At 38.8% G+C, this 21,365-nt stretch overlaps 1 long non-coding RNA gene across 2 annotated transcripts in view; it reads left to right on the top strand.

The window, feature by feature from the left end:
* The window catches only part of LOC105515379, a 333,481-nt gene that overhangs the window by 178,613 nt on the left and 133,503 nt on the right, over positions 1–21,365 (top strand). For both annotated transcript variants that reach the window (XR_001002315.1, XR_001002316.1), the window contains exon 4: positions 1,172–1,263. This is a non-coding gene — a long non-coding RNA (uncharacterized LOC105515379). The remainder of the gene's footprint in view (positions 1–1,171; positions 1,264–21,365) is intronic.

Here is a 21,365-nt window from a genome sequence, read left to right as displayed (position 1 = left end):
TTTGCCTTCTAAGAAGTTCTAATCCCGGATACAGAAACTTTCCCACTGTCATAGCAGAGCAGAGGCCATGTGATTGCTTCATCACTCCGAAGTCCCAGATTCTATATTTGCTTTGTGCTTTTAAGTGTCATCAAGTTAATCAAGCCTGGCTGAAATTATTTGAAGACCAGGCAAAAATCTGCTTTTCCTTTCTGCAATATGGCCTGATTTTGTAATCATACCCACACGAATCTGGCCTGTGTTGTTAGAAAAATTATCTCATTAAAAACAAATCTTAATAGGCCTAATTTGGAGTCTGCTTTTGTCTGTAACTTGATCACGAGAGTAATGACTGTGAACCATGCTAAACGGAGGAGAGTAAAAGGAAGTCAGAAACATTTAACAGTGCAGATTACAGTCACATCAGCATGCTTTTGGTATGCAAATAAAGCACACTGGGCAACAAAATAACATATAAACGGCTTGCTTCTATTTCAGTTCTTGACACTCTAACGGCATGTGGGAAAACCTAAGTCTCAATGAAAGGATTCAGTTTAAGGAACATATAATTGCTCTTTTTGGGGCCTCTCTTTAATTTCCTTAGTTGCAAAATGGGGATAATAATGTCTATAATTATTATAATAGGGTGGTTATAAGGATTAAGTTAGTAAATGTAAAGCATTTAGAATAGTGTCTGGGTTTCTAGTCCAGCACATAGTTAATGATAGCACGTACCATTAGGTCTAGCTGTTATTATAGTTTTTGTTATTATTTTTGGCTCCCCCGCTCCTGCCACACCACATTCTATGTGAGCAGGAATACCAGGAATAGACTCACAGAATTTCAGAACTTTTGGGTATTGCTTCCAGAAATGTGACCCATGAACATCTGCTGTTATTTAAGATATTTGTTGTATGAAAAAGTGTTTCTCTGATCAATAACTTTTGGGAAATGGTAGGTTTAATAAAATCAAAACCGTTTTTACCATAGGGTCTTTTAGAGGGCAAGGGTTCAGGAAAAGAATTATTTTTTCCTTGTACATCACTAGGCTCTTGGCCAAGACCCATATGATAAAAGACAGATTAACAAAAGAAAAGCAAATGTATTTAATGTCATGTATTTAATATAAACACATTCATATTTGTATTACTATAAATACAGATTTATTCAATATAAATTTTATGTGACACAGGAGCCTTCAGAAATGAAGATGCAAAGAAACAGGGGAAAACCATGTATATTTACGGACAGTCATGCCACAAAGTATGATTGGAGGACAAAAAGGTGTGGTGTGATGGTAATAAATGGGGTAGAAGGATCTCGGCAAGGCCTGTTTGTTCAGATTTCTTTTTGGCATCCATGTGACTTCCCTTTCCCCTGGGTATATGACAGGACACTGTCACAGAGCCTTTAGGGGAGAAGGGAGAAAGAGGGCCAGAGAGTAACCTTCCTTAGTTTTATGGCCTGCTTCAGGAAATAAGAGCATCAGGAATTCAAGTTTATGACCTGCTTGGAAGGGAGGGGAGGAACTTGGAGAGAAGGTCAGAGAGACCTTTCTGCTTCTGCGGTTTTTTTTTTTCCCATTTCCTTCAGCTTAAACTTCTTGTATACCAAGGTACCATCTTTTAAGATATTGTGCTCTGAGCCCTGTCAAGATCCTTTAACATGCAGACAATATGAATCTCACAGAGAGTGATACTCTATTCAGTCTTTCCTAAATTTATTTGACCACAGAGCGCATTTGTTCTAGAATGTCTTGTAACCCTTCAAGGAACATTAGTTCTTGAAGAAAATTATGGATGAGGACTCAATGATGCCCAAAGAGAAGAATGAATTCTAGGCTTTTAGCTAGTTGTGGGCAGAGTCCTGATATAAGCTTGGGTCTCCTGCTTCCTATCCAGGATGCTTTGTACAAAGTACACAGTTTGCTCTGTCCTGGATTTCTGCAGGAAAGAATCTTGGGTGAAATGAGAAGTAAAGCCTGCAGGTTAAAAACATGATCTCTGAAGACACATGGGACTTCGGTGTAAGTGCCCACTTCCCACTGTATGATCTCATGCCAGTTATTTCACTTTCTGGGGTCTCCTTTTTTTCCCCTCTGCGAATGAATATGATGATTACATTTGCCTTGTGAAGGTGTTGAGAACTTATAAGAGAAAATGCCTGTAAAGCACACACATTAATTATAAGCAATTTATTATTGTTCCTGGCACATAGCGATTGCTCAAAATATGTTGCCAATTATTGGTCAGTAGTGCTTTAAAAGTGAAGATCCCGTGGTAGGGACGGAGATCGGATGACAATTGCTTGTTTGCTGAGAACTTCCTTTGAAGGTTTGTCAGTGGAGGGTGCCCTAGAATGCTCTAAGAGAAAAGGAAGCTCTCTGTATTATTGAACCAGCCCTCAAAGAAATCACCATCTCCTCCTTTATATCAGTGTCATCAAGAAAAAAAGACTGCTAATGATTACTTGTCAGAGTAGAAGATTTTGGCCCAGGCTTGAGGTCTTTGGATTCTACTCCAGAAATTCCAAGACAGGAAGAATCAGAAGAGCCTCTAAACCAGTACTTCTCAATCAGGCTGGGTGTGCTATAGTGGGCCAGGGGTCTGGGGCCCATCTGACTACTTTCTGAAACCAGTCCAAGATCAGGTCAGCATAGACATTGAGAGTCAGCTTTTGGAAACCTTCATAGTAATTTGCAGAGTGATTTTATGTCTGTTAGATCCAAATGATAATTTTAAAACTGGGGCTTGTATTTGTATTACCTTTACACATCATTTCACTTTTCTAGTCATTTATTTTTCTTGTATTTTACGAAAGCATCAGTTCAGGTCATACTGAAAAACAAAATAAAACTTGTCCTTTATTTCAGAGAGTTTGATAATTGATCTAGAAAAACGGTTCTCGAAACTATGTCCTGGGCCAGCAGTATCAGAATCACCTGGGAACTGGTTAGAAATGCAATTCTCATCCCTACTAAGATCTTCTGCATTAGAAATTCTGAGCTAGGTCCCAGCAATCTGTAGTTTAACAAGCTTTTCAGGTGATTCTTATGCATACTAAAGTTGTGGTTATACTGGGACCATCTCCAGGATAAGTGTATCTTCTTCCAAATTTATTACAACAAGAACAGGTATTAATATCCCAAGCTCTGCTGTGCAAAAATAATTTAACACCACTTATCTAAAACCAAACTAAATTTACTTTGAACTACCATCTATTCAGGTTGATAGTAATTTTAATCTCTTTTATTAATGGAATTAGGTTCAATTACAAGTAATAGAGACCCAAAATAATAGTGGCCTAATCAATAAGCAGACTTTTGAAAAAAAGAAAAAAAAAAAAGGAAAACAGGCAGCAAGGGTTCTCTTGAGGCAAATTCTGTTTTCTGCCGTACAAGTCAAACCCCATGAAGGAAGAGAACACAGAGGCCTGCCTACCTTCTTTAACAGTAGGAAAACTCAAGGAGGACCCAAAGCAAGTTTCCAAAGTACCATCCTGCCCCATCAACAATGATATTTAATCATCCCCTATGATAATCCTGCGGCCAAATCAATACCTAGAAGGTCTGAAGAGGCCCGCTCTGAATAGCTTGGAGTTTACACATAGATAAGTTTATTTTCTCCTTTAACCATTGTCTACTTAAGTCTTTAAGACTTCCTTCATAGGTTTTGGAACACAAAAGATTTCCTTCTTATCTTCATCGGTCTGTCAAGGATTCTCTCTTCTGTCACAGATTTTTATTTTCTTGGTACAATTTCTTGTAACTGAAATCTTCAAGCTAAAAAAGGTGGGTGGAAGCACATTTTGCAAATTCATTCTCATGTCTCTGGCATTGATTCAAATCTCTAATTGGAAAACTAGTTTCCAAGGGGCACTAATTAGGTCTTGAGATTGATGCTTTGTGCAAAGTTCAGTCTTTTTCTAGTCTGCCATATTGTGTAGGTTCCTTTTTTCATCATCTCTAGTTTGTAGCTAAGGGATTTTATATTTCTATTGGTCTGGGCTATGGGCAACAATTCTTACACAGTGATTTCTTTTATGTAAGTGAAAATGTTGGCACTTCAGAATAAATGCTGACACATTTCCAATATCTACTACTGTATCTAATGAATTATGTAGCATTTTTCTTAATGTGCTTGATAGCCAATTGTATATTTGTTGTACATTCATTTGGTTGTCAAATCTTCAAAAGGAAATATTCAGAATACCAAATTTGATTTACTCCTGTTTATAGTCTCCAGTGTTGTATCTGTCCCATGATATGAATCTCTACCTTTTTGACTCTAGAATATATCAGCTTCTGGATTTAGATATATATGAAGCTGATCTTTCTTCACCCTTATTTACTTTCTTAGCAAATACTTTTAGAAACAAAAACAGGAAAAGGTAGAATCTTATCAAATCAAATATTATGTCACATTAATTTATAGTCATAACTTGTTATACAATAGATATCAACCTCATTCTTTACTTCCTCTTGCTTTCATATTCTAATACACCTTTTCTATCATTTTCCTTGCTTAATTTTAAAGAAGAATAGAAGTACTTGCAATTCCATTTAAAAACATCCACTTTTGAATATTTTGGTTCGTTTTGTTCTAACCTCAGAGAAAGATATCTTTTAGAAACACTGCCTTTTAAAATATATCCATATGTATTTTATTTATATCCATACAAATCCTTTTTTAATCATTTATAAAGTAACACATACTTGTTATCACAAATTCAAACCAAAGTGTATAAAGAAAAATGTTGGCTGTGTTTTGTTGCCACATCTTTGGATCTAATTGCCTAAAGATCAGGCAAATTGGCATGGCTTCTGTAACTAGAGGTTAGCTGTTAGTGAACCTTTTTTGCCAAATTACTGGCACAGTGGCACTCCCCTAGAGCTCTGGGTCAGTTGGATAGACAATTTTATGAATTTCGAGACAACATCTAAAATATATGTTGTTTTGCAACATCTTCTCCCAGTAAGTAGTGCCAAAACTTGCTCCTCTGGCTTTCATGAACTGAATTGCAATAGGGAAGCTGAGTTAATTGAGGGTGAGATTTAAATTTTTACGTTTTAATGTTTTTCTGTTTAACAAGATGCAGTGAACACTGTGATAGTAGTGAAATAGAATTTCCCTCAGCAGTCTCTTTGAATGACTTAAACCCTGATGTATTTGCTCTTCCCTCCTGAGTGGAGAAAGAATGATGGATTCAGAATAGATAGGGGCCATAAATGCAGAAGATTTTTATTTCTGGTTGGACCCTGACAGCCACCTAGCTTGTTTCAGAAATTGAAGGAAAAGAATTTTTTTTTTGTTTTAAAGATGGTGAGAGGGAGGGTAAAAGTAGCTATATTACTTATGTTTAGCCCCCAAAAGGCAAATATACCACACACTTGATTTCACCCCTCTTCTGCCCTTGACAGACACTGCTAATCAATCAGGTCACATTTCCCACTGAGCTTAAATATAGCCTCAGGATTTTTCTTGATACAGCCCTCCGGGCAGCTGCTACCAATCTATCTGGGTTGGCTTACAAGATTGATTTATGGAGTGCATTATTTATTCATTTATTCAACATTTATTGAACATCTAAACTGTGCCAGGCATGTTAAAGTCACTCAGGAGCAAGACATGAAACTTAAATTCCAATGAAAATCAAATCTTTTTATCGCCTTTTTTGGTCCTGCACATTTGCTTGCCATGCAGTAGGTGCTATCTATCTATCTATCTATCTATCTATCTATCTATCTATCTATCTATCTATCTATCTCACATTGCACTGAATTGGTACGTGAAGAGCATTCTGGCATCAGCTGACCCAGCTGAGAGGTGAAGAGTGGCTATGGTTCTCCGTCAAATAATAACATTTTTTCCAGCTCAGTTCACTTCCTGCTCAGGGTCTATTAAAAACAAACTCATCGTCAAGATTAGTTCTCAACTCGGTAGGTTTTGAGGGGCAGGGGGAGATAGCCACGAGAAGAATCAGACACAGAACCTCATCTCATCCCTTAAATCTGACCTCTGAATGTCTTTTAGATTTGCTGATTGGATTCTTGCTAGAACACAATATCAGACATCATCCTCAAAGGAAATAAATTAAGCTGCCCCACACGAGGACAAATGGTTGACATTGTGCTCTTGCTAACATCTTGTGTGCAGCTGTGAACAGCTGTGTTCATGCCAGTTAAGCTGTGATAGCATCATTGGGGAGAGAGATAAAGGCCTATTCATTCACAAAGTGCTATTCAAAGGGTCTCACAGGTGTGCTCTAAGGATTGATTTTCTGCTATCTCTCTTCTATCTAAAATGTATACTGACTTAAGGTGATCGGGTAATATAATTCTGACAAAATTACAGGTCATCTCCCTCAAGGAATGGGTGTTTTAGGAATATATGCTGTGAAATTCATAAACGAATAGGAAATAGAAAAAAGCATTTCCCACTTGAAAAGAGGATTAGCATCTGACTCTGCAGTGAGTCTGACCACTTATTCATTCCCTTATGAATAAGCCCCAGTTTTCTCCTCCTCTGGTAGAGAGAAGCACAAAATGTGTCAAGAGAGTGGCTCTTTTAGAAAACAGTCTTAACACCCTTATTTGCAATTTTACTTCCCTCCCACCAAACCCCCCACCCCCGCCAGAAAAAAAAAGAGGCCACCAGCTGTTTGTCCACCGACCACAAATGGTCAGCTCTTTTAGTGAACAAGAACAGGGTCAGCTACTAACTACCAGTGAAGGGGACAAAATGAGATAAGAAAAGGGATTTCTTGTGAAAATAGATTGAAATGGCATTTGGATGTCTGTTTTAAACAGACTTCCGTTTGCCATATGAAGGGGAAATTGTGTGTATGGGATGCCCACTTGAAAGTGTGAGCAAGATAAAGCAGTAACATTTAAATGGGATAGAAATTCTAGGTCAATGTTCCCAAATGCTGGCCCTATCCCTGGGCCACATCCCCAGTACTGCTGAGTGAACTTGTTAACGCTATGGGTTCCCTGGTATCACTTTGTGCAGAAACACTGGAAGCAGTGCCTGAGCTTTTCCAACCAATTCCCCAGATGAGGTTAGAGTATACAGCTAGATTTGGGAATTACTGGTAGATCCCAGGCTAAACAAACAAAAATACAGCAGATCAAATACTTAGAGGAGAAAACTGCAGACAGAACAAGAAAAATGAGATGGAAGGCCTGCCCCTTTGTCTAGAGCCAAACCAATAGGTACAATTTTGTAATCAATAAAGGGTAATTAATTGAAGACTTCTTATGTATCCAGTACTGATCCAAATGCTTCTATTCCTTCAAGCTTTTAATCTTTGAAGTATAAGAAACTTTATGAGTGAAGTTTCCTTCACATGGGACACACACACAGTTTAAAGCAGATGGAAGATCACACAGCTGGTAGGTAGCAGAGCCAAGCTTCGAACCCAGGCAGTCTGGATCCACAGCCTGTGCTCTCAACCTCTGCCTCTACCTCATCCTGTCTTTCCTGTGCAAATGGAAGGCCCTCGGAAAATAATATTATTAACAAGGCAAGCTTTCTTGCCTCAGGAAGCTCACAGAAATTCTTAATATAATGGAGCCAGTGCAGTGTGCAATGTGCAAAGAGAAACTCGCAGGTCACTGCAGGATCACAGAGGAGGACTGACCCAGGATGGGGGATGGGCTCTCTGGAGGTGGTGATGCCAGATCTGAGATCTTAAAGGATGAGTAAGGGTGAGTCAGAAAAAGATTAGTGGGTGGAAAGGGCATTGCAGGAGGAGCAAAGATAAAATAGTTCCAGGCATCTCTAGACTTCTCTCAGGAGAAGGGTGAATGGATACAAGGTGGTAAGAATAACAATCTACTCAATTATTGACAACAATTATTAGTGATTATGGTATAATTGGGACTAGTCTTTTTTTTTTTTTTTTTTTTGAGACGGAGTCTTGCTGTGTCACCCAGGCTGGAGTGCAGTGGCTGGATCTCAGCTCACTGCAAGCTCCGCCTCCCGGGTTTACGCCATTCTCCTGCCTCAGCCTCCCGGAGTAGCTGGGACTACAGGCGCCAGCCACCTCGCCCGGCTAGCTTTTTGTATTTTTTAGTAGAGACGGGGTTTCACCGTGTTAGCCAGCATGGTCTCGAACTCCTGACCTCGTGATCCGCCCGTCTCGGCCTCCCAAAGTGCTGGGATTACAGGCTTGAGCCACCGCGCCCGGCCGGGACTAGTCTTAATAATTATCACAACTATTTGTAATATTGAGTGAATAGTGATTGTAGTGTTCCACAGCCTATTGCTGGGTAATAAATTATTCCAAAACCTAGTGGCATAAAACAATTTTTTATTATACTCTTGGAATTTATGGATAAGAAATTCTGACTACAAAGGTTGGATGGATTGAGCCTGCTTCTCAGTGTCTGGGGCCTCAGCTGGTATTAACTTGACTAGATGGGGCAATGAATAATTGGCATTGGAGTGCCCACTTACAAGCAGCATGGCCTAGCATCCTGGTGGCAATGATTGGAAGACTGGACTAAGATGGGCTCTTGACCAGAGGTCCTCCATGTGCCCTCCTCAGCATGGTGGCACTGGGGAAGTGGAACTTCTTCCAAGGTAGATCAGTGCTTCTAGCGCAGGGTGGAGGTTGATGTCTTTATGACCTAGCTTTGGAAGACACAGTGTCATCTCCACCACAGGCTGTTGTTAAAGCACTTACAAGAACTTCCAGATTCAAAAGGAGTAGACATAGCTCCACTTTTCAATGGGAAGAACACCAAAGAGTCTGGAGCCAAGTTTTAAAATTATCACATATGATTAGCATGTATGGAGTGCTTCCTATGTGCTGGACACTGTGCTAGATGCTTAACCAAACATACTCACTGAAAGCTCATCGCAACAGTAGGAAATATGTGCTATGATCACCCCAGTTTACAGACAAGGGATCACAGGGATGGGGGTATGTGTAACTTATCCAAGGTCCCCAGTAAGTGCCCAGCTTTGGAATTCAACCCAGATCTGTAGGATTTAAAAGCTTAAGCTTAACCTGTATTACTGGGTATTCTTTGTAACTCAGCCCCGACTCCTGACACAATGTGCATATTAGGCTCATTGTGAGTGTTCATGTAAAGAAAGAAAGTCTCAACAACTATATATCTAAGGGAACCCAAATAGGGACTTTGGTGGGAGGCAATATAATGATTGGCAATGCCCACATTCTCTTTTGCTCTTGGCAGACATGAAATCCTTAGGAACCAAGGGCTGTGTGGACTTTGGGCTTGATCTTTACATGTCTCATATAATTGCTCAAATAATTCTTTCTATGGTGGCCTCATCCCCAGAGACCTTGTGCCAGGATCCTGGAATTAGGGACAACTACAATTTGGTAAATACTTCTGAATCAAAGTTCTCTGAGATTCAGGAAAAACGAACACAAGTTGGGAGCATTATTTTCCAGGAACATGGAAAGATATATTAATATTTGGACAGCTTTTTATGGCTTATTCCAATCAGAAGAGTCATCAGTGGCATTTATACCCAAATTAATTTTGTTTTCACTTATCCACTCATCTAACATTTATTTATCCACTCATCTTAGTGTGTTCCAGGCACTGTGCTGAATTATGAAGACACCATGGTGAATAAAACAGACATAGTCTCCTCCCTCACGGAGCTTATACTCCAGTAAGAGAGACAGATAGAAACCAAGTACGTAACTCTACAAATATATAATGACTAATTCTCAAAAGTGCTATGAAGGAAACTAATAATGAGATAAAATAACAAAAGGGCAGAGGGTGAGGTTGGAAGTCTCTAGAGGGCTGATAGCTAAGCTGAAACTCGAAGAGAAGAAAAGAAAGACCATGATCCTATTTATTTTTATTCTGATTTCTTATTTGGCCCCAACCTTTTTTTGAGTTCAAACCCTGTGTTCCAAAGGAAATTATGCTCAAAGAGCATTAGAACATTGATGCCAGAAGAATCTAACTGGTCCTTATTCCCATATCAAGTTTATGCCCAGACTCATTATAGGCTGAGCCCCTTCCCTGACAAATGTAAGTCTTGAGATGCAAGGATTGACCTTATTCCCCAGCAGCAGAGATCTGAGTCCAGCCCGAACTGCCAGCCTCAAAGTGCTCAGTCGTTGGTATGCTCACCAAGATCCTTTCGCCCTCGTGCAAACAATGTTGGTGGGCCATTCTGTCTGTCTTCCAGAGACACCTTCAAACTGCAGAAGTGGGCTAGACCTTCAGGCTAGAAGCCATCGAAAGGTGGGCTTACAAGCCTGGCGCGGTGGCTCACGCCTGTAATCCCAGCACTTTGGGAGACTGAGGCAGGCAGATCACGAGGTCAGGAGTTCAAGACCATCCTGGCCATCATAGTGAAACCCCGTCTCTACTAAAATACAAAAAATTATCCAGGAGTGGTGGCACACACCTGTAGTCACAGTTACTCGGGAGGCTGAGGCAGGGGAGTTGCTTGAACCTTGGGGGCAGAGGTTACAGCAAGATGAGATCGCGCCACTGTACTCCAGCCTGGCAACAGAGCGAGACTCCATCTCAAAACAAACAAACAAAAAAAGAATGGGCTTCCCAAAAGCTCACACAAATGTCACTTTTTAAAATGAAACCATATTTATATTTACCAAGGTATTGACATTTAAGGAAACCTGGCCTTGGTGGGATGGGGGGCAAGCTAATAATTACTCCTTAATTTATTTGTTGAAGTTTAGTCATTGACCTAGTGAAGAAGGTCTCTAGTATTTGAGCTCCTGACAACTATGGCAGTTGCAGGAGGTGACACAGGGGGACTCAGCAGGACTGGAGACCTTGGGTTGGTGCATTTTAATACTCTGTGGAATATCAAAGCATGCAGTTATTATTTGAGACCATTCTTTGGAAATTGTTTCATTCATGTGTGTATGTACACAGAATATAAATATGTAACAGCACAATTAGTATGCATACATGGACTTATTTACATTTCACAATAACAGCTAATAACTTATTGCATACCTAGTAATCTCAGTTCTTAGAATAACTTAATAAAATTGTTATGATTATAACATCGTATAGCTGAGGAAGTAATAATATATCAAGTAAGACTTTTATTGTCCACCAGAATACCCACTGGATACATGGGGCTATTTAAATTTAACTTATTTAAAATTAAATAAAATTATAGTTCTTCAGTCACACTAGCCACATTTCAAGTGTCTAGTAGTTAATCACAGAAAGTTCTGGTAGACAGTGCTCCATCTACTAGAACTCTAGTTTCTCAGCTCTGGCACTGGACATTTTGGTCTGGCTGACTGTTTGCTACAGGGACTTATCCTGTGCATTCCTTGTAGGGCATTTAGCAGCCACTACTCATGGTCACCAGCAGCAAACTTCCTCCACCTGTGGCAACCAAATATGTCTCCAGACAGTGCCAAATGTCCCCTAGAAAGAGGGAGCAAAATCATCCCTGGCTGAGAACCAGTATTCTAGACTCAGCCTAGGGGTTATGAGCTAAGTGGGAACTCCAGGAAGGTGCTTTAAATATTTTAACTTTTTCCATTGGTAAAGGAAGCTTAAAAAAATAGAATATATTTTCATGAAATTTTGTGAGGGTTAAATACTGCAGGTTAAGAATTTAGTAGATAATAAAAGTGGATTAAAGTAATTTTTGGACTCAAATGTCCTTACTCTGCCCTTAACCAATGTCTAGATTAGCTGATGCATCAACTGGAAGCCTGGAAATCAAGATTTCTGCTTGCTCTTCTATTACTGTATCCACGAACTTGGTTTTCCATGTTTAGATAGCTCAGACTCTAGAGACCATGACAACTTTGACTTTTTAAGACAACAAACCCTGGGCACTTAGAAACTCGTTAGAAACAAACAAGATTCTAACTTAATACAGAAAATCATCATTCTGCTTCATTGCCCAGGTTTTGTCAGAGTGGCCTTGAGAATGTATGCAATGATGAGTCAAGCAATTAATAAGGGGGGATTTTAAATATCTCTATAAAAATAGGATCAAAAACTTAGATCAATTATAATGAAAATAATTAAAACACATTAATTTGTCAGTAAACTATTGGACATTTCTATCTCAACTGTCTAAATAGGCATTTGGCCTTTAATACATTCAGACTACCATGTTAGTAAGCTAGAAAGATAAGTAAATTAGTAGTTTTAAAGTCGGTACCTATCCTTGCTCTAAAAAAAAAAAAACAAATATAGTGGCTTGTTGGGCTTACAAGGGAAACCATAATCAACTTATTCTTATCCTTGATATTTTCCATGGTTTGTAGGATTGAGTTGAATGTAACTTTCTGAGTATAAAATTATCAGTAGATTGGACTATGTGAACTAATCTTTGACCTTTTTTTTTTTACCTATTATAAAGAAAATTCCATAAGATTTAAAACTAATGCATTGAGCAGAGAAGTAAAATAGTTTATTTCTTCAATTTATGTTTCAATGATTGATACCTGAGAAGTCACCTGTCTATTAGAAACAGAGTTCAAGTTCACCATTTACATAATAACCTGGTCATTCACCATGCATTTACAATGTATCAGGCCCCAGGTAAAGAATTAAGTATTATGTCATTCATCTCATCTAAACTTCGTGACAGTATGAAGGGGAATTATTTCCTTTCATTTTGAAGATGCGAAAACAGGCTGAAAGTTTGGATAACCTGCTAAAGGGGTACAGCCAAGTTTCAGACTCAGGTCTGCAAAATGTCAAAGCTTTTGATCACCTGCCCAGATGCAGGTAAGCTACAGATCAGTGGTAAAGAAGATATTCCTTCTGACAGGTAAATCCACACCTAGCTCTCCTCCACACCAGTGTCTCTGCTTGCTGCATTTGAGCAAGGGACATAGTAAATGTTATCTGTGTACTTTGGCCTTGTTGATTCATTAAGCCAGATTATGAATGAGTCATTCTTCACAGCCTTGCTACACAAAATATATATTTTTAGTATGACGAGTCAGCCAGTATCTCTGGATAAATATTTTCTAGGTTACTTGTTTATCAGAGAAAAATTCTGAGTAGCCATTTTAAAAAAGGAAATAGGTTTTATGCAAATCAATCAAACCAGTCCAACACCGCCAGCCACAAGAAAAGAAAAATATTCAAAATGGTCTCAAAGAAAGAATTCACTAATTTAGAGTGACTGAAGGGAGAAAGAATTCTGAATTAATAAAATATTTTAATTAAAATATGAGTTAAAAAAAGAAAGTCATTATCTTTTTGATACTTGATGAATGAATCAATTAAACTGGAGTGTGGAAAATATAAAATGATATCAACTGAGCAAAAATAGAACCATGTGGATAACTCATTGGGCCTAGTTTGATGAACAGATGAGGGCTTTTTGAATAAAGTTTTTAATTTACTTACAGGTCAAGGGGCTACTATAGTTTTTGGGGAAAAAGCTGTTCCTATAAGCTGATGGACATTCTCCTTGCAGTCTTTTTAAGCTGTACTTTTCTTACCTAACTCTTTAAGATGCAAAGGTAATGAACTCCCCAGACTTTACCAAATAATAAGAAATGTTGAATTGTTGGGAGTGGAATTCATAAAGTCCTCTTATAAAGTCAAATGTATACAGCAGCACAATTCACAACTGCAAAAATATGAAACTAGTCTAAATGCCCATCAACCAATGAGTGGATAAAGAAAATGTGGACATATGTGGACATATATAGACATACATGTCATATGTACATATATACTATGGAATACTACTCAGCCACAAAGAGGAATGAAATAATGGCATTTGCAGCAACCTGGATGGAACTGGAGACCATTATTCTTTTTTTTTTTTTTTTTTGAGATGGGTCTCATTCTGTCACCCAGGTTGGAGTGCAGTGGTGCAATCTCTCCTCACTGCAATCTTCACCTTATGGGTTCAAGAAATTTGGAGACCATTATTCTAAGTGAAGTAACTCAGGAATGGAATCCCAAACATCATACGTTCATTTTTGTAAGTGAGAGCTAAGCTGTGAGGATGCGTACATGTAAGAATGACATAATGGACTCTGGGGACTTAGGGGGAAGGGTGGGAGTGTTGTGGGGGATAAAAGACTATACACCGGGTGCGTAGTCACTGTTTGGGTGATAGGTACACCAAAATCTCAGAAATCATCACTAAAGAACTTAGCCATGTAACCAAACACCACCTGTTCCCCAAAAACTATTGAAATAATAATAAAATATAACTTTATAAAGGACGACCAAGTATGGTTACTTCTACTTGAACTAGTCACATTTTATTCCACCAGATTTATCACTTTTCTCTTACTAATAACATGGGAAACTAAATTCTAATTTGATGTGCTGGTATTTATTTTTGCCTTGGTAAAGCATTTAGTCCTATCTCCAATGTCTGTCTAAAAGAAATAGACATCTAACTAACACAAAACAGGCAGACTAGCTTTATTAGTCTGTTCTCACACTGCTAATAAAGACATGCCTGAGACTAGGTAATTTATAAAGGAAAGAGGTTTAATTGACTCAGTTCGGCATGGCTGGGGAGGCCTCAGGAAACTTAACAGTCAAGGCAGAAAGGGAAGCAAACATGTCCTTTTTCACACAGTGGCAGGAAAGGGAAGAATGAGTGCCCAGCGAAGGGGGAAGCCCCTTATGAAACCATCAGATGTAAAGAAAACTCACTATCATGAGAACAGGATGGGGGAAACGGCCCCCATGATTCAATGATCTCCAACTGGTCCCTCCCACAATACATGGGGATTATGGGAACTGGAATTCAAGATGAGATTTGGGTGGGGACACAGCCAAACCGTATCACTTGCTAATGAATAATAAATAATCTTGGATGAAAGAAAAAAAAACCTTGAAATTAATTTGAATGTGTTAGATATCCACTGCTGATAACAAACTTTTTCAAATCTTAGGGGCTTAAAAGAACACACACAAACTATCTCACACTTTATGTGGGTCAGGGATCTGAAAGGACTTAGTTTGGTGTTTCTGGCTCAGGGTCTCCTCATGAGGCTGCAGTCAAGGTATCAGCCAGAGAACAGTCATACAAGGCATGACACAGGCAGAAGAAGCTGCTTCGAAGCTCATTCACAGGACTGTTGGTCTGAGGCTTCAGTCAGACACCATGTGGGCATCCAGGGCACTATTCATAACACAGCAGCTGGCTTCCCCAAGACTGTGTGATTTAAGAAACAGAGGGAGAGGGAGAGGGACAAGCAGAATCCAAGATGGATGCCACAGTCTTTTTATAACCTAATTTGGGAAGTCACATCCCATCTGTATAAGTCCGTTCTAACACTGCTATAAAGAAATGCCTGAGACTGGGTAAGTTTTAAAGAAAAACTCTTTTGGTTCTGCAGGAAGTGCAGTTATACAGGAAACATGGCTCAAGGAGATTTAGAGGCTTAATTGGCTCATGGTTCTGCAGGAAGCACAGTTGTACAGGAAGCATGGCTCAAGGAGATTTTACTCAGGGCAGAAGGCAACATGGGAGCAGGCATCTTCACACAGCCAGAGCAGGAGGAAGAAAGAGAGGTCAGAGATACTTACACACTCATAAAAACCAGATCTTGTAAGAATTCACTGTCACCATGGCAGCACCAAGGGGGATGGTGCTAACCATGAGAAACCACCCCCATGATCCAGTTATCTCCCACCAGGCCCCAACTCCAGCACTGTATATGAGATTTGGGTGGGGACACAGAGCCCAAACATACCACCATCAGTTCTGCAAAATTGTGTGTTAGAAGCCAGGCAGTAAGTCTGGCCCACGCGCAAGGAGAAGGAAAAGATTAAACAAGGTCTGAGCCGAGAGGAAAAAAATCACTGAGGATATCTTAGAGGCTGCCTACCACCAATGAGTTTTTTTATATGCCGATAGCTACATGCTATAGATTATCCAGAAGTAGTCATCTCTGCAAAGCATGTCCTAGGGACACCAGAGGAAAATTAAAACAAAGAGTAAATGTTTCTAAACCATGTTTTGGTGCTTGGATTTTTTCCCCTGTGAATTTTCCCCCTAAGCCATTTAAGGAAAAAGACTTTATTCACATATATGACAACCATTCAACCAGAGTTGGCCATCCAGAGGGGCAGAAATATTGGTCACTTCCATGGTATAATTTGAGAAGTGTCAGAGAACCTCTCATTTCAGAGCATCTTCTAAAAGAAGCTCTGTGATGATCCTTGGGGTATAAGACATTCTCAAGAGAAGAAATACCATCCCTAAGGGGGCAACAATTGGCTCATGGGGGCAAAAAGTCCTACTCTTAGGGTGTGATGATGAAAAGAAGGTGGATAAAAACTGGTACAGAACAAGCCAGTAAAGAGAGTTCTAAGGCAAGGAAGGCTTTGAGGAGGGAAGGACTGGGAGTCAGATTTAGCTCTGGATGAAGAGGGAGAGATGGAATTTGGTACTTATAAATGGATTGTCCCAGACAGTCGGGCTGTAGTTTTACTTCTCAGTCTGATGTTACCTAATTTCTACCTTTTAGGGATTCCTCACAGTTTATGACCCACGGAGAGTTCCTTTCTAGTTTTGTAGCACACCTGTGTACAAACTCATTTAAAATATGTTTGCTGGCATTTCTGGAAAATTTGAGATTGGTGGAAGAGGTTGTAGCTTGTGTTTAGTTTGCTGTCCTGGAATGAAAAGTGTTTATTACAGAGCCAGGGAAAATGGCTCCGTTTTCTCCTATTCCTCCTTCCTCCCACTCCTTCTGAATAGAGGTAGAATCTGCAATTTGAGGTGAGGAAGAAAAAAGGACTAGAAAATAGGCACAGGGTGTGTGGAATAGAGTTAATGAAAGTGAAGTAGCAATGAAACTTGCACCATCAGCCTGGTCCTAACACTCATGGTGTATCTAGTTTTGCATTTTCTCATTTTTAAAATGAAGGATTTGTATAAAATGGTACTTAAGGTTGACTCTAGCTTCAACAATATATAATCCCATAAAATACCATCTCCATCTTCACATATAGCTGTTAGAATTGTATGTCTTTGGGTTAGGGCTTTCATTCTCCTCTTGCAATTCAAATAGCAGACTAGTAAAAGTTTAGCTGTTAACCTATAATTGTCATCTTTATGTGAACTGCATATAAATCACATTTTTATCTATTTTAGGGCATTTATTAAATAGTTGCCACTGCTTATTCTTTACCATCTTCTAAATTCTAGGTATAACTGAATTTGAAAGGGACAACACAAGAATAGGTGTCTATTTATAATGAATTAGTCTGAAAAACAGAAAGTTATTATTTTTCTGTTTGAAAGAAAGGTTGTTCATTCATAAATACAGTCAGCCCACTTGCAGTTTTAAGACTCTGCTTTCTCTTTCCACTTTTTCCTTGTAGAGTTTGTAACAATTTCTAGTGGAAATGGTCTCCAAAATAAGAAACTCTAGCTTAGTGATCATGGAGAAAGTCATGGAGGCAGGAGTAGAAAGAGTGATGGTGCATGGACTCTTGTTTCAGTCTAGTTTTGCTAGGTCTACTCTGAGATCCTGTGGAAATCTACAGCAGATTCCATTTTTAACCTAGCACATGAGTAAACTAGACATAGAGGCTGAGGGTTAAAGGGAGGGAGAGGGAAGGAGGAGGAGAAGGAGAAGAATTAGGAGAATTAGAAGGAAATGGAGGAGAATTAGAAAGAAGTGAGAACATTCAGAGAACTTTGAGAAGAAGAGGAATTGGAAACAGAAGAAGAACTGGGGGAGAAAGAGGGAAACAAGTAAAGAGAATTGTAGAGGGAAAACAAATGGAAGAGGAGGAGGAGGATGAGAAGGAAGAGAGCACTCATGGTTTCTAATCCATGATCACTAGATTGGCCACTATAACAAAAGAGAAAGGAAGTAAATATTGTCTATTTAATCATGACTTTATTCTTCACCTCCTTCCAAAAGAACTTATAGTGACTAGGACAGCAAAGGAGCAGGAATATTCTAGAACTGCCTTGAGAGTTTATAGCTTTAACTTCTTTTTCTTGTTCTTCTTCCAGTGTCATACAGTGGCCCAGACAACCTGAATTAGCAAATTGAGAGTTAAAAACAAAACAAAACAAAAAGCGACAGGCATTCTCTGGAATCCCTTCCTCATCCTTTACAGCCTACCCTTTGGGTATTACTGGGTTTCTGTGAATTTTGACCCTTCTGGTAATCAACATGAATAGGCCGTGTTCTGAAAACATATTGGAAATGTTGTTTGACATGTGAATTAGGCTGTGTTGACAAATAGCGTAGTCTGTCAGATATTCCACAAAACACCACCACCTGTAGAAAATAAACCCCTCAGTGACTGCGTCTCAGTTCCTGGCATACATAGGACTGTCTCATATCACTTTCCATCATTTCTCATATGTATCAGAGGCCTTACACATCACTTTTCAAGTCGTTTCCTTATTTACATGTCACTGTGGTCAACAATTCCCAGGACAACATAATCAGCTATCTTAACCAAGCCAATAAACAAGTCCAGTAAATAAAGAATCTCTCTCTATATTCTCTCCTCAAGGTCTTTCTCCCAGGACTGTCTTCTCTTCACAAGCAAACTCTAAGGCTGAAGATGTTGTTTGTACACATTCTGGTTCATTGGCAGTATATATTTTCAATCTGCCAAAAATGTGAAAAGGAAGCATGCTGAATTTAGTTTCCCCCAGAATTGAATTCAACTGGATGTCAAACTTCTAGTAGGACTTGTAAAAGTCCCACTGTTGTTGGCATCTGCAGTGAGAGCAAAGAGACAGCTGTGAAAAGCATCTTCTCGCCAAAACGTGATTTGGGAAAGGTTATTTTATTACATGATTTATTTATATTGTTTCTCCATGGTACACAACGTTCTGATGGGGATTCAGAGTATTCTGATGTGGACACAGAAAAGGAGGAGAAGCGTTTAAAGAAATCCTCAAAGCCTGCAACTCAGAGGCACCATATGGGCCAAAGAGATGTTTGATGTATATTCTGAAGGCTGTTTTAAGCCTCCAACAGGCTGTAGCCTTTCTGTATCAATCAAATCAAAAAGGAAGTTATATCATGATAAGATCTATCTCCTCCACTGTCCTCTGAGACTTCATCAATAAGAAGCATGATTAGAAGTAGGTCTTGCTTCTATAGTCAGCAAAAACAATCAAGACATTCTTCCCCTTTCAGAAAACAACAACAACAAAAAGTCAGCATAATCAAATTTCTAATGGTTTATCTTCTTTACACAGTATGTTGTCATTTTAAAGGGCTTACATTTTCTCTTCTGGATTTCTTTTTCCAAAGAGGCATGTGTTAGTTACATTCTAAAGAGACCTACAGTATTTAATAAGGAAAGTTGAATATCTTTTTAAATAAAAACAGATGGGCAGTTTTGTTTATCTTCACTTGGCACTATCATTGTTTCCTAAACATGTGGGTGGGATTTTTTTTTTAACCTTTCAATAATTTATTAAAAGAATTAAAAATATTTATTTAAAAAATGCACACATGTACATACCACCATTTCTCTTACTCTTATTTTTTATTATACTTTAACTTCTAGGGTACATGTGCACAATGTGCAGGTTTGTTACATATGTATTCATGTGCCATGTTGGTTTGCTGCACCCCGTTAACTCGTCATTTACATTAGGTATGCTATCCCTCCCCCCTTCCCCACCCCACAACAGGCCCCAGTGTGTGATGTTCCCCACTCTGTGTCCAAGTGTTCTCACTGTTCAGTTCCCACCTATCAGTGAGAACATGTGGTGTTTGGTTTTCTGTCCTTGCGATAGTTTGCTCAGAATGATGGTTTCCACATTCATCCATGTCCCTGCAAAGGATAGGAACTCATCCTTTTTTATGGCTGCATAGCATTCCACAGTGTATATGTGCCACATTTTCTTAATCCAGTATGTCATTAATGGACATTTGGGTTGGTTCCAAGTCTTTGCTATTGTGAGTAATGCCTCAATAAACATACGCTTGCATGTGTCTTTATAGCAGCATGATCTATAATCCTTTGGGTATACACCCAGTAATGGGATTGCTAGGTCAAATGGGATTTCTACTTCTAGATCCTTGAGGAATCACCACACTGTCCTCCACAGTGGGTGAACTAGTTTACAGTTGTGGGTGGGATTTTTAATATCAAGTTTGTAATGGTGGCAAGTAGGATTTACTGGATAAATACTTCTTTGACCATATATTTTGTTTAACCTCTCTCTGATGTACAGTCCAAGCTAAATGTTGCTGGTTTTTGTTTTTTGTTTAACCATTGTTTTCCGTTAGTTTACTGCTAGTATGTCTCAGACATGGAGGTCAGGTGATTGAATATAAGAACCAAATAGAGTTTTTATTCTTGCCCTTAGAGCACAGCCAGTGTTGAGGCTTTGTTAAACCTCTTGTTTCACCTACTTGAAAGTACTTTATACAAAGAAAGCAAAAGGAGCCAAGTCTGTTGAGAAAGTAGAGAATATGACTTGGCTTGTAATGGTTCCCCTCAACTCAAACAGTCACAGGCATCTCTCATTTCTGTTTCTACAAATTTTAATATAGGTAGCAACTATCAGTATCCTCTTGCTCATTTTAAGTTATTTGATGGTGCAGACTCTATCACCATATCTTCAAAAGTGGCTGACTAGGGAATGCACACAGTATGAATTGTATTCTCTGATAATGTCTGTGGATATGTTTGACTGATTTATGATGATGATGTTAAAGTCTGATGTCTCTGTGGAATTACATTTGAGAGAGATTTAAAAATTAAACATCATGAATATTCAGCAATGCTGCCTGGAAGGTCAGCTCCAAGTGACTTAATCACTTTCTCTGCAGTTTTCCTTAAAGAAACCACTGTTTGAACTAGGAAGGCATTTGTTTTTCTAAATATAAAAAAAATTAAAAGTTAAGTATCAATACTGTGTGAAACAATCCCTTGACACGTTGAATTGTAACGTTCTTAAAAAATTTTCACCCTACCGAGGCCACCTTTAGAAAACAAGATTATTTCTTAGTGGCATCTCTCTGCTTTCAGGAACATTGCATTGGAGTTTCCAAAGAATGCAGGGCCCATGCAGGATTGATTTGCATTAAGTCCATTTTGCTCTTCTTTGCTCTTTGTTGGAAAAGAGAATCGTAGGTCATAAAGAATCCCATTCAAAATTAGGAATACCATTCCAATAATTCGGATAAAAATAACAATGTAGGAGGGGCAAAGATATTAAGAAAAATTATCCCAAACTTGGATATAAAGCAAAAAGATGACTGTGAGCCCCTTCAAAGTGATACTACTAACTATTCTAATTAGCCCACCTACAGATACAAAACAAACACTGTCGTAGACAATCTGAAAGGCTAATGAAAAAATTATTTGGATTACTGAATATCTGCATACTTTGTAATACAAGTAAGAGAGAAAAATCTCAAAGGCTAATGAAAAAATTATTTGGATGACTGAATAT

The sequence above is a fragment of the Colobus angolensis genome, unplaced genomic scaffold (assembly GCF_000951035.1).
Source record: "Colobus angolensis palliatus isolate OR3802 unplaced genomic scaffold, Cang.pa_1.0 Scaffold26, whole genome shotgun sequence".
Taxonomy (NCBI): Eukaryota; Metazoa; Chordata; class Mammalia; order Primates; family Cercopithecidae; genus Colobus; species Colobus angolensis.
Note: the sequence above shows the minus strand (reverse complement) of the source record. Positions and strands in the feature narration are given on the sequence as shown.